Source organism: Semicossyphus pulcher, unplaced genomic scaffold, assembly GCF_022749685.1.
Source record: "Semicossyphus pulcher isolate SPU_LCO1_2020_fin unplaced genomic scaffold, fSemPul1.0.p SCAF_7, whole genome shotgun sequence".
Lineage (NCBI taxonomy): Eukaryota > Metazoa > Chordata > Actinopteri > Labriformes > Labridae > Semicossyphus > Semicossyphus pulcher.
The window spans coordinates 10,221,113-10,234,532 of NW_027211748.1; the positions used below are offsets into that span (position 1 = coordinate 10,221,113).

At 45.0% G+C, this 13,420-nt stretch overlaps 1 protein-coding gene across 3 annotated transcripts in view; it reads left to right on the top strand.

Annotated features, from left to right (window-relative positions):
- The window catches only part of LOC138611901 (ephrin type-B receptor 1-B), a 165,250-nt gene that overhangs the window by 51,967 nt on the left and 99,863 nt on the right, over positions 1 to 13,420 (top strand). The window lies entirely within an intron of this gene.

A 13,420-nucleotide genomic window follows, 5' to 3' on the forward strand; every position in this document is an offset into this window, starting at 1 on the left:
CTGCCGATCATAACGTGCATGTCATCCCCCTTGCTCTACTCCCCACATTTCCTGTCTCTCTTCAGCAGGGCTCCACCTAATAGGTAAAATTTTTGCATGTTTAGTGCCAAAGCCTGGCTTGTTTACATAAAATCATTTTTGGCTGACCGCCGGGGTCAGCTCTACACATGGTCTGTATGTGACTGACTGACTGACTGACAGTACTTTCAGAGCCATAGAGAGAGAGAGAGTTGCGACATTGCAATGGCGGATCATGGAGCATATTGGACCTCCACTGACTCTCTGTCTATACGCCTCTGGATACTTTGTTCGTTGAGTAGGCGAGGCTGCTTCTCGGCTGCTCGTCCGCTGTCCTCACCTACGTCCGCAGCGCGCATCTGCTTTCAAACACGTTGTCATCGACCTCATAAGGACAATCCTTGTAACACGTTGCCCACAGAAGCGCACATTGACCTGATGTGGTCAGCCACATACTAGATTTTGACCTAGTCCGATTCTAAGAAGTGAAAACGTTTTTTTTCACTCTTTTTTTACAAACATTGTCCACACACAAAGACCCGAAATACACACATGCACAAAAAAGGACTGTACGGACGTGATTTAACGGAGAGATGTCAGGGTGAGGGGGCTACACATGGACGTGCACCCCAGGCAGTTGGGGGATTCGGTGCCTTGCACAAGAGCACCTTGACGGTGCGCAGGAATAGAACTGACGCCTCTCCAGCTACCAGCCCCAGTTCCAGCTTGGTCCGTACGGGACTTCAAGCCGACTCCCTCCGGTTCCCAAGCCAAGTCCCTACAGACTGAGCTACCGTCTGCCCTATTCATTGCGATAAATTCAGACTCTTTCTTGTTTCTTGCCGATGCTCATAATGTGATAACGATTAAATTGAGATTTATTGCACAGCCCTACTTGAAACCAAAAACATCTTGACGTGCCATTAGACACCAAAACCTGAGATTCTGAATCCTTCTTTAGGAGTGAGGCATGTTTTCTTCCTCTTGCTGCTTTCACCCTGAATGCTGTGAAACACTAACTCAGTATGTTTTATTTATAGGATCACTTGGATCAACACATGACATTGTTTAATCCATAATATACAATAGAAAACACTCTGTCTTCATGGATCATCCTCTCGTTGTCACATCTCTCTCTCTGCGAAGCTCAAACATCCAGTAAGACCTACTGTAGAGACATTTATAGTGCTGTTTCCATCCAAAGAGTTCAGTTCAGTGAGCCTCTGGGCACGCAGAGCCCCTTGACTGTGTTGAGCATAGTTTTTAAGCTGCTCCTGATGTAAAAGTTCAGGCAGGCAGAAACCTGCTGTAGGGAGAATACACTCCGAACACTCACTGTGAGAACTCACCTCACTGCGCTGCTTACTTGACCTCGCTCGGAGTGTTTGAGATGCAATGTGACTGTTTAGAAATGTGAACTCTCGCTAACATCCTCTCAGAAATGCATCTAACTACAAATCCGAAATTAACAGGGTGTACTGGGCTTGTGTTGTGTGACACCTTTGACATTTGAGTGCACAAAATCTTATATAATAAACTTGTTGTAAAAACTCTGCTAACCCTGGCTGATGCCTGCAGGGGCTGTGAACAGTGGTGTCCATGTAAAGATACAGAATATACACTCTGACATGTATGACTACACGTACTGATTTTAATCGTGTATATTTGTACCGCCACTGGCTATAGGATCAATTTCCCTCTGTGTGTAACCCTGATAACACAACCAGAGAAAAGCCACACACACACGCACACACACGCTCGTGTTGTCCCTGAGCTATTCGATACATCTCATCAACTTCCTTCAGTGACTTCTCCTTCAGGAGTTCATAAGAAGTGTAGAAGTGTGTCTGGCTGTCTGTTGGTGCTTGGCTGACCTGAAGGGTTAATTTTGAAGGATTACAGAAGCAGCGTCATTAGTTCCAGCGGTGTAAACACAAGGACGTATCGGGGCCGGCCGCGTGAATGTGAAATGGAAGCGTCAGTATGCGAACGCACACCCCTGCATTAGCATCTGCTGGAGAGGAGGAGAGCTCAGAGGGAAAACAGATGTGCGCATGAAAAACAATATCACATTATTCCTTCATAATGTGCATTCTTGAGCCAACATTTTTCTTTTGTTTCATTCTTGTTGGATGCATTCCTTCTTTCCCTCTGCGGACTCATCTATTTTCTCTGCTTCTTCCTCACCTCCGTATGAGTCAGTGCGCTCCTTCTTTTGCTGCCACTCTCTCTCACTCTCTGTTAGTTGGGCAAAGGCCCCCGCGACCTAGCCATGCAGCAATGTGGCGGTGCAGATAGGAAGGACAATGACTCACATACACACACAAACGCATACAGCACACTCACTCGCTTCACTAATGTCCATTTAGATTACAACTCGTGTGATCGTTCTCAGCTTTCAGCAATAACCCAGTTTCTAAATGATACACCAGGTACACACACCAAGCGGCAGCCTCTGGTGTTAAGTGCAAAAACCTGCAGTTCCTTGAGTGGCCACTTGAAGCGAACATTTCAGCGGTGAGATAGCGCTACTTCTACCCAGCAGTCAGTCAGCGTCACAAACAGAATCTCATCTGTGAGACACACAAAGTTAAACTAGCTCATCCACAAGCTAATAGATTAGCCGTAGACTGTTAAGCTTTGAGAACTTGGTGTTTGCCAGCCCCTCGCTCCTCTGCAGCACCACCCTCTTCGCTCCAGTAAACCAACATGGCGGCGGCCAAATCCCGGCTTCGTTCACGCAGTCGAGAAACTAATGTGTGACATCACGGTGGCTCAGTCCTAGCCCATAGGCTACAAGGAGAGTGCGAAAGTTACAAAAACAGTTTACAAAAGCGGCTTGTTTCCTGCGTGATTTCGAACAGTAATGGGGTTTTATGTGCTCGCGATGTAAGCACAAGCCATTGTGCAGAGGAGGTAAGGGAGGTGACAAGTTCGTATGTTGCATAACAAACATTTGAAAAGGGAATTTTATGAGTCAGAGAAAAGGAAGTGAGGAAGAGCAGAAGGTGTTTTTAAAAAGCAGGATGGTGCAGGAGCTGCTTAGAGATGCTTAGAGCTACTGTGAGACTCATAATGTTAACTAGCCTGTAGCAATATGCCACCACAGGGAAATATATAAAAACCATAAACACACAGTCTCACCAGGTCTAACATGCTCCTATATATAAAAGCAAGACTGATGAGTTAAAGCCCCAATTTTAGCCGAAGAATCAGAATGTAGCCAAAGAAAAAAGGGGGTGAAATTAAATCTAAAAATATTACTGATTGAGTCAGCAGTGAATCAACAAACAAAAAAAACACGCCTGCTGCTATTTAAGGAAAATAAACTGGAGTTTCTTCATCTTTTTTTCTGAATCTCAGTTGATTTAGACGGAAAAAATGCTTTAATTTGGAGGGGGCGGATGGGATAAGGTAAGTATAGGAGAGAGAGAGAGGAAGGGGGCTAAGAGTGAGGGGATGGGAGGGGTCAGGAGGGAGGGGGGATTAGGAGGAACCTGAGTGTAAGAGAGGCTAAAAGATCAATTGTGCAGCCCTGCAGCAACTGCACCGTTCAGCTGCGGCTGTGCGTGTGGAGCAGAGCTCGGGCTGACTCATGTGACTCTCAGAGGTCACAGACAGGGTCCAGACTCGAAGGTGAGATCCTTAGGAGGGGGCGAAGGGGGGGTGTCTGGGAGAGTTACGGGGTCAGTGGGGTGGCTGTGGCTGCGTTGACAGCGGCTGTGGGTGCTGTCAGGCGTGGATAAACGGAGCAGGTTGTAAGGGGCTTGGGGAGGAGAGGGATAAAGAGTTTGCCGAGTGGAAAAGTGAGGGATGTGGAGGATAAATGTTGGGGGACAGGAGAAGGTGTGGAAAGCGAGACGGAGGCGGAAAGATAAGGAGGAGATTTTACAGAAATCCTTCTGTCCTTTGGTTGAAGCAGGTGCATAACGAGGATCCAGACAGATCTCCCCCTGCCATGTTTGTTTGTATTTACACTCTGTTCTGGAGGTCTTGTGTGTGCTCAGGCATATTTTAACGAGCCTAAGTGTGCCGCTGCATATGTGCACCTGCATATGTGAGCGTGTGCGAGTACAGGTGCTGCCAGAGAGGAGCAGGTTTCGGGCTTTCCAGGCCGTGCTCCCCCCGCCCCCCCTGCTGCGCCCGAGGCTTCTGCAAAGCTCCTGTGGGCCTAAACTGGACAGGTGTCCGCATACACTCAGCCATTCCTAAAGAGCTCAGATAGATCCATAACAGCCATCCCACCATCTGCTGACCAGACTCAATACACCTCAATAATTCATTCCCTGACACACAGACAGGCGGGCAGTGGCTCAACGGGCCTGAGGGAACGCAGGAGGAAAAAGTAAAGCAAAAAAGTAAAAGAGAGCAAAAGGTAGAAGAGGAGGAAGTAGTTGATTGAATATCGTTATGACTAGGAGAGATAAGGAGTTAAAAAAGACAGGATGAGAAAGAGAGAGAGAGAAAGAGAAAGGGATGGAGGTGAACTGTGACCTCGCAGAGCCTGAGCTGAAATGGAGTGAGAGGAGGAAAACGACAGTGAGTCATGCTGGCTGCGCTTCAGCGGCCAGGTGAGAAGAGTGTCTTTATTACATGCATGCACACACACGCACACACACACACCTGCACACACATTTACACACACAAAGTGACTTGAACCTGCACGCATGTGTGAGAATTCACCCGGACGTGAGAACATGCATGATCGCACACGTTCACACATACATAACTCCTCATGAACTCATCAGTAATGACGTTTTGAACGTTTGTGCACAGTCACACACACACACACACACACACACACACACACACACACACACACACTTGACATTGTCATACCAGTGGGAAACCTGCTTCATTTTGCCTCCACGGTTATTGAGTGTGATTTAGGTGTGTAGCCGTACAGCTGAATTTGCTCTGAGCTCAGACTCGGACAAATAAACTCAGCATGAAGACCAGAATTGCGAGAAAACGAATCACTTAGTTCACAATGCATTCATGGCTTTCTGTCTGTGTGTGTGTGTGTGTGTGTGTGTGGCTTTGTGTTTGGGCTTTTATCCCTCTTTGTGTGTATTTTTGATAGCCTGTGCTTTCCGAACAACCACTCCCTTATCTTATTTTAGCTGTAAACATTTGTTTTTGTCGGTAGATTTGCATACACGTTCCCAATCTCTTAGACATAGCCAAGACCAAGCAGCATCTCCCAGACATGTCGTTTCAGACATTACGGTGTGTGCACAGCACAAACAGAATAGATAAAAGCCAAATCAGACTGGTTGGAAATTGTGTGCCACTTTTTCACGACAATTTCCTCATTTTTACCTTTTCTGCATTTTCCTTTCCCTCTCTTTGAAATAAAATAACATGTGGCTACCTCAATTATTGATTCCCTTCCTGTGGATTCCCCCCCCTCCGTATTTCACATGTAAGAATTCTCTTTTAGGAACCAAGGACAATTTTTTCCTCAAAGAATAAATAAAAGAACAAAGTGATAGAACTGGGGCAAAAAAAAAAGAAATGAGTCTATCCCTAATTTGGCATGAATTTGGAGGAGTGCGAAGGAGTGGCTGGAGGCTGAGTGTGACTTATGTGTGTGGGAGTTGTTGTGTGTCTAACCCTCTACCTGCACTACCTGCTATTTCAGCTGCTGGCAGAAACAGCCGTAACTCCTCCCGATTCTTCCCCTCCATCTTTTTTTAATCACTCTGTTGCCCTTTTTTTTCAGTTCTTCTTGTCAGTCTGAGACCTCCGACTCGCTTTGTGCTCCATCTCCACCTGACCCGCCCCGCCCTTCTTGTATCGAGAGGAAAGGGCTGTCAAGGGGATTTTTATACACACATGCATGTAGACAGGAAGGGCGCCTTTGCACACACAAGCCTTGATACCTTGCCATTCTCCTGTCCCCCTGCTGACACACTCTTTGTGGTTTGTCCCTAAATGGCCCTCGCCTTTTGCCGTAGGAGGCCTGCATGGTGACAGCTTTCACTCCTTTTTGAATGACTCCCTCTCCCCCTCGTTAGAACATCCCACTTTCTTTTACTCCTCGTCCACTCTGAATTATTCACCTCTTCCTCTTTACATTCTTTATGCCCCCTCTTTAGAATTCTCTCACACACGGCTTCTTCCCACTTTCGGATTTATTTTTCTCCCTTTAACATATCTGCTTGTGCAACAGGGCACATCTCCAACACACACAGAGGTGATGAATCATTTAGTCTCCCTCCTTATCTTCCTCCACAATGGATGCATGGGGTTGCAGAGGCTGTCATATTTCAATACAACACACGGCTTAAGCCTTTCACACCGGGGTTGACTTAAGGTAATGTTGCTACTGGAAACCGAAAGCCACGTGGAGGCTGTCTTTGAATGCACCTGAGGGGTCATTTTCAGGTGCACCATGAGATTACATTGTACGGGAAACAAAGACAATTATATTAACCTTGTTTAATACCTTGTTGACTAAATTAAGTCTTCATACCTTTCACTAATTTATGTAAGCCTTCTTGTGTGGCTTTGTGTAACGATCAGAATTAAGAAATACTTTGTTTGTTTCTGTCTTTCCACCTACGTCAAGCGACCTTGCAAAATCTCCACCACCCACCAATCTCCTTCTCTAAATGATGACTTTTTAAATGATGACGCTAAATCGCCCGCAGTTAACACTTTGATTCTTCTCGGGTGAAAAACAAACTGTTCATTTGCAGCCTACCGTCTCAGACGCTGCGTTCAGTAACTCCTACAATATCTCAGAGAGATGTGTTTACCAGCAGCTCGATCTATAAACATCTTCAGCCCGGCAGATCAGCTGCGGCTTCAAAGCAAGCAGCACGTAATTGAAAATTCAGGTGTTAATAATGAAATTACAAAAGTAAAATGGAGGAGAGAGGGAGAGTGAGGCGCCTGCATGAATTGTTCACTTGAATGGCACAGCGTGATGCCACTTTATGTGCATCTCTTTCAGGATCTAAGGAAAAGGGCATATCAAAGAGATTTGGGGGGATATAATGAGAGCAGATTGCAGATAATGTGCCAACACAGCACATTTCTCACGTGGAATAAAAAGCACATTAACGCACATTTTTGTATGGAAGCTGACAAAACCGACAAAAAGATGTTTTTACTCACCTCGGTTCAATAAAAGTATTGATCAGGGTGGGCGTGGTCAGGGAGCGGATCATCTGAAGCGGACAGGCGAACTGTTCTATTTGGGCACCGTCAAACTGTGCGACTGTAATTATAGAGTGGCTGGGATCTGGCAGGACTGGGAGTGTTTCAGACATCACCATTTCCTCCCCATCCATCACATTCATCCAGGCGGAACTAGGCCGCAGATGCCCCGCAAAATAATCATTCCCATGCAACTGGCCTGACGGCGTACCCTCATTCAATAACACAGCTGATCAGAAATGATAATAGCAATCATGCCGCTGCATATTTTAGAGGCAGCAGTCTGGGTGTGTTTGTGTGCGAGGTGGGAGATGAGGCGTAGCTTTCCGAATATGTGAATTTACCAAAGAGGATGAGCGTGCGTCTGAAAGAGTAAATGTAGCAGCGGTTATTGTTAGCAAAGCAAACCAGCTGTTGCTTCGGATGACATGTCCATTCTATCGACTTCAAGGAAAAGACCCCAAAGGTTGAAATGCAAATTTACTCATTAAGTCAGAGGGATTCGAAACAGCCTTTGGAGAGAAAGAAAAAAAGCTATCTGGCTTGTGATTACTGTCGGCGGTGAGCTTTGCAAAAATGAGAAGAGCATCTTTCAGCAGGGGCATAAAGAGTTCAATCCCTATCTCAGCTTTTCATGTCCAGGTATAATCCACCGTCCTTCTGAGACCTTGGCCTTTACAAATCTGTCGATGTGAATTTCACCTGCATGCAATGCCATTGCTTTTTCTTCTCTCTTCTCTTTTTATCAAAAGCCAGGCCTTTAAATGCTGATTTATTCATGCCTAATTATTAAAAAAAAAGGGGATTCTATGAAGTTACACTTTCCCTGCCTCAGTACAATGTTGTGTTGTCCTGAATAACAAATAGGCTCATTATTGAAATGTCCATCCTAAGCCTGTAGTATGAAAAGCAATCTCCTGCTTGCCTCCACCCACGTGTTTCAGTCCGGCAATGATAGATGAACGGACAACTCATGGGTAGAAAGTGTTCACAAATGTGCCAGAAAATTCCTCTTGGGATTACAGATGTAAAGCAACACCCTAGCTCTACTGTTGGTGGACACAATATATAACCGCAATGGAGTCCTACAATCCTTTGGGAGACATGCAAAAACAAGCTAACCTCTCCTGTCAAATGTTCCTCTGAAGGGTAACCTAACAGTCAAAATTCTTTGACTGGAAAGGGTACAAAAAGAAAGCATAGATGTGGACAAAGTCGAGGGAATACGATGGTAATGGAACGGTTCCATTTGGCTGTTGCAGTATACTATTTATTACATCTTTTGCCTTGGGTTCTGCTGTAAAAGCCGATCGTCAAACTGAGTAATGGGAGGTTTGATGGCCGTTCAAGAAACAGTTGCCAAACGCTCATCTACTCTTCGCAACTGCATTCCTTAGACCTTTCAAGCTGAGGGGCTTCAAATCTGCAAACGCTCCGTGCTGCTCATCATCATCCATCTGTGTTCAGTACGTCTGAGCATGTAGCTGTATTAACGGCTGCTGATGGATCTGAAAAGCAGTTTATGTGTCTGACTCCACTGAGAATCAGACGGCAGACTGGAGGTTAAAGATCAGTACAATAGACGCTTCGCTATTCTCCAGTCTCGTGCGAATAGACTGATGTTGAATAATGAACTAAAAGTAGCCACAACCCAGCTTTATGTGTAGAGAAGCCTGAGCCTTAACCAGACCTATTGCTGCCAAGCGATTTGGCTGCTTTGTATGATTGAGGGTAGAGTTACAGTACATCAGGACAGAAGTTGTATTGCTCATGCTTTATGTCTGGATTTCATTTTGTGGCAACTATTTTCCCCCGTAAATAGTCCAAGGAAAGTTGTAGCTCGGAAACTAGATCAGGAAATAAAGGTCTTTTTTGTTGTTTTTGTTATCACAGCATCTCAAGAAGCAAATTACTCAAACGGAAGCAACAGCTTTTCTGGAGACACGTTTTGTTCAACAACACAGTTTAACTGGCATTTTATTGTCATCAATTACTGTGCATCTCAAATAGAGGCAGAGCAAGAGTCCACAAAGGTTGCTTTCACATTCACCCTTTCACCCACGTTCATACACTGATGTCAGAGGCTGCTAACTAAAGCGCCCAACGGTCAATCAGTCATCACATACGCAACTACAGCTATTCCACCGGCATCAATTTGGGTTTCAGTGTCTTGCCCAAGGACACTTTGACATGTCTGAGGGAGCTGGGGATCAAACCACCAACCTTCCGATTGAAAGACGACCGACTCTACCACAGTGCAACAGCCGACCCCATGGATGTATTCCCAACATCAACCAAAGAGAGGTAGCGCAATGTCCAGGCAAGGCCGAAAAGAGAGCAAAGCAGCTAAACTCAGCGCAACGCCATCAGCATCCCCAATGCCGTCAACATGTCCTCTCGCTCACTGTGGATTCTCTGGACAATGATCTGCTTGTTAAACACATTGGCTCAATTGGACACGACATGGACTTTGTACTAGGGAGCTGGCAGGGAAAGTCGATTTAGTGTCCGGTTCAACTGAGTCGAACAGTTTAGCGCTCACATTCAGCTCTTCTGGGTAATGTCTGCGTAAGTTCAGGGTTGCAGTGAATGACTGAAAGGTTTGTAAGTGACCGCTGTAAAAAAGACTTTGAGGAACTGACAAAATATGACCTTCAAAAGTCCTTGGTTATTAGCACAACACCCAGGGCAAGGAAGCATGGCCAAGTAAAACTAAGAAAACGAAGTAATGTTGAGCACCTAAAAGGGTAGTGAAATAGTTCCTGTGCTGTCTATGTGTGATATGACCTTTTATGCGTTATTGCTTGACAGGAATCATGCATTATGTGTACGGTAGATCCTGTCCTCTTCCCACCACGCCTGCTCTAAATGACTCATTAGTCCGGCCCATTTCTCCTCTTATTGTCCGCAGGTGTTACGTTCATGTTCTGACAGGTTACTATGCAATTGGGGCTCTGCTTGTCCCCCCGCTCACGGCTGGATGCTATAGTCCTCTAGAGCAACACTGTGGCCATCTGAGCTGCTCTGTGTTATTTTAGCCTTTGAAGGTAATGGCAGGAGATCAATGTGATGAATGGCCTTTATGAGGGCAGAGTATTGATGGCTTGATGGCGGCGAGCTGAGGCTGTAGGATGGGGAACATCAGCCTGAATATATTACCGCCCCACCTCCTCCTCCTCTTCTCCTTGATTCCCCTCCATTCCTGTATTTTTCTTTTATCCATCACTCTGTCTCTTTTTTCCCTTTCCTCCGCCCTCTCTTCTCCGGCTCAGCTAGCTGTGACTGGTCATTAACACAAACATTAAGCTCTGTGAATCCATAGCTCCTCCATCTCCTCGCTACTGGCCATAAAACAGAGCAGCCATAATGACACACACAATGGGCACACTTGACAATCAGGGGCAGAGAAAGACTGTCTCCTATATTAACTGGCAAAAGCAAAGCTATTACAGTGGAGCCAATGGGGGCATTCGGTTGGCGTTGAAATGAGTGTTGTGTAAAGAGGCTCTCAGTATTTGTCTGGGGTTTCATCAGCAAGAAAGTTTATGTTCAGTGAGATTGGTAATGATAAACTATAGATAGTGGTGCACAAATGTCTACATTAAAACTAATTGAGAGTGCTGACTTTATAGAGAAGCACAACACACTCTCAAAGTTATGTTGATCATAGAGATGTTCTGATACCATCAGAATGATTGATTCATGATTTTTCCTTCTTGTTACAGATTCAAAAACCCAGACCTAAACCGATACCGAGTTCCCCTCAGATGTCAGTGTGATAAAAAATATACATATTTGTGGTACATTTGACAAATATTACACTCTCTACGACCACCACACTGATTTTTTTTGGGGTGGAGGGGATGAAAATAATGGATCTAATTATTGAATATTGGATCTGTGCATCTGTCATCCCTCCCAGAGCCAGAACTGCATTTTAGGCAGTATCGGAGGCTGATATTGATACTGGTATCGGTATTGATACTGATAGTGACTATACCAGTACCGATTCTGTTACCGATACTGATATTGACTATACCAGTACTGATTCTGTTACCGATACTGATAGTGAATGATATCAATACCGATACTGATAGTGAATGATATCAGTACCAATTCTGTTACTGATACTGATAGCGACTGATATGAGTTCTGATACTGGTACCAATACTGATAGTGAATGATATCAGTACCAATACTGGTATTGATACTGGTACCAATACAGTTAGTGAATGATATCAGTACCAATACTGGTATTGATACTGGTACCAGTACTGATAGTGAATGATATCAGTACTAATACTGATAGTGAATGATATCAGTACCAATACTGGTATTGATACTGGTACCAGTACTGATAGTGAAAGATATCAGTACTGATAACGGTATTGATATAGGAGCAACCTTAGTTGGTCAGTCTTAACTCCTAGCTAAAGTCTCTACCCACTCTATTACTTTCTTTCTTACCATTACTTCACTTTCATCAAGATGTTACCCACATCATCCGCTGTTTTTTTTCCCCCACGACAGCCACAGAGGGAGTCTTATCTTTTATCACCTAAACTCATGGGAGATCTAAAGCAGGAAAACATGTGGTGGAGTAGTAAAAAAAAAGAGTAGATACACTCAGGAACATAAAGATAATGACTCCTCAGTCTCTCCCACACCTTGTTCACCTTGAGCTGATATGAATGATACATGTCTGGAGCATGCATCTGCGCTTAGCTCCATAATGCATGGACTAAATATAAACAGCGAAGGACTAACAGTGTTTTTTTATACACAAATCCTTGAAGAGGAAATGGATGCAAAGACCAGGGAATTCCATTATCAGTCAGGTGACAGGTGATGATGCCTCCTCTTTTCTCTCTTCTCCGGCAAGGTCAAAGAGATGTCAGGGAGAAGTGCAGGAGATAGATTTGATTTAAATGATGTAAAAGGTCTGCAGAAGAGCCAAGAAATAGAAATAGGAAACGCAGAGGCAGAGTATTGATGTGACTGTAGGGCATTTGCTGCTGAAGCACATAGTGTCCTTGCCTCTTCAATGCATGTGTCACTTGCATTTCAATGTTGTTAGAACGGAGCGAATGATAAAGATGCTTAAGAACGGATTTCGATGTTAATACTCAAGAGTAATCAAATGTTTTGGACCTATAGGAGCAGAAATGTGGCGTGTAGCCTTCAGCTCCTCAGCAGCAAAACAACAGCCAGCAAATCAATATGTGGTCGGTAAAGCATCAAATTATAAACAGCACGTTCTCTGCGCGCACACACACACACACACAAACACACAGATATGAACAGCAGATGAATGCAACATGCTGAAAAGATATGAGGAAATTGTGTTGCAGCGTTCCTGCTAAGGAACTGATTCACCTGTAATAGTTCTGTTTGTCTTTGACACAATGGTGACACGGAATATCTACAGGAGGAAATTGTGCTTCATTATTATATGAGCCAATGAATTCCTGGACAGATTTCAGACGGGCATTATCGGAGACGCCTCAGGCTTCTCGCTGGCGTGAAAGATGGTGGTCATTTGGCTAGACGAGGGGCAGTGAAGACCCCCTCCTAGACCGGAGCAGACGGGTGCAGAGGAGCCTAGGGCTGGCTGTATTAATGAACAGGCAGTGCTGAAAGGGACAGGTTCCTGTAATGCTGATGAATGGTCATTACAGAGCAGAGACGAGAGAGGAGAGCAGACGGGGAAGAGAGGAGAGGGGGGAAAGAGTACAGCAGAGTGGGCGCACAGGGAGCGGTGGTGAAAAAAAGGTTTAATTTGCACCTCGGATTTCTGTAAACTCGTTTATCATGTCAGCAGTGTCGCTGCTCTCCTCGTGTCTTCTCCCCCCTCCCTGCCTCTTGCCCAAACCTGACCCAAACCTTGTGTTTCTCCAGATGCTGCCATATATTCCTCACTTATTTATTTTCATATTTTTCTCAACCAAAATGTAAACTAACTTATCGAACAAGATTTCTGAAACTTTTCCATCATTTTCGTCTGTTGAGACTGTGCGAGGAGAGCCGACGTCGTCTCCTCTCCATTAGGCCTGATCGAGCAGCTGGGGCTTTAAAGGTCAGCAGAAGGAGGAAGCACCAGGAGATATATGCACATAAGAAACATGAACTGACTGGAGGCCCACTCACTCCACTGTAGACCTCATTAACTCCTCCTCGCCTACAGCGGTTTGGACCATTGGTGGTGGAGGTGATTGGGGGGAGTTTGGAGAAATAA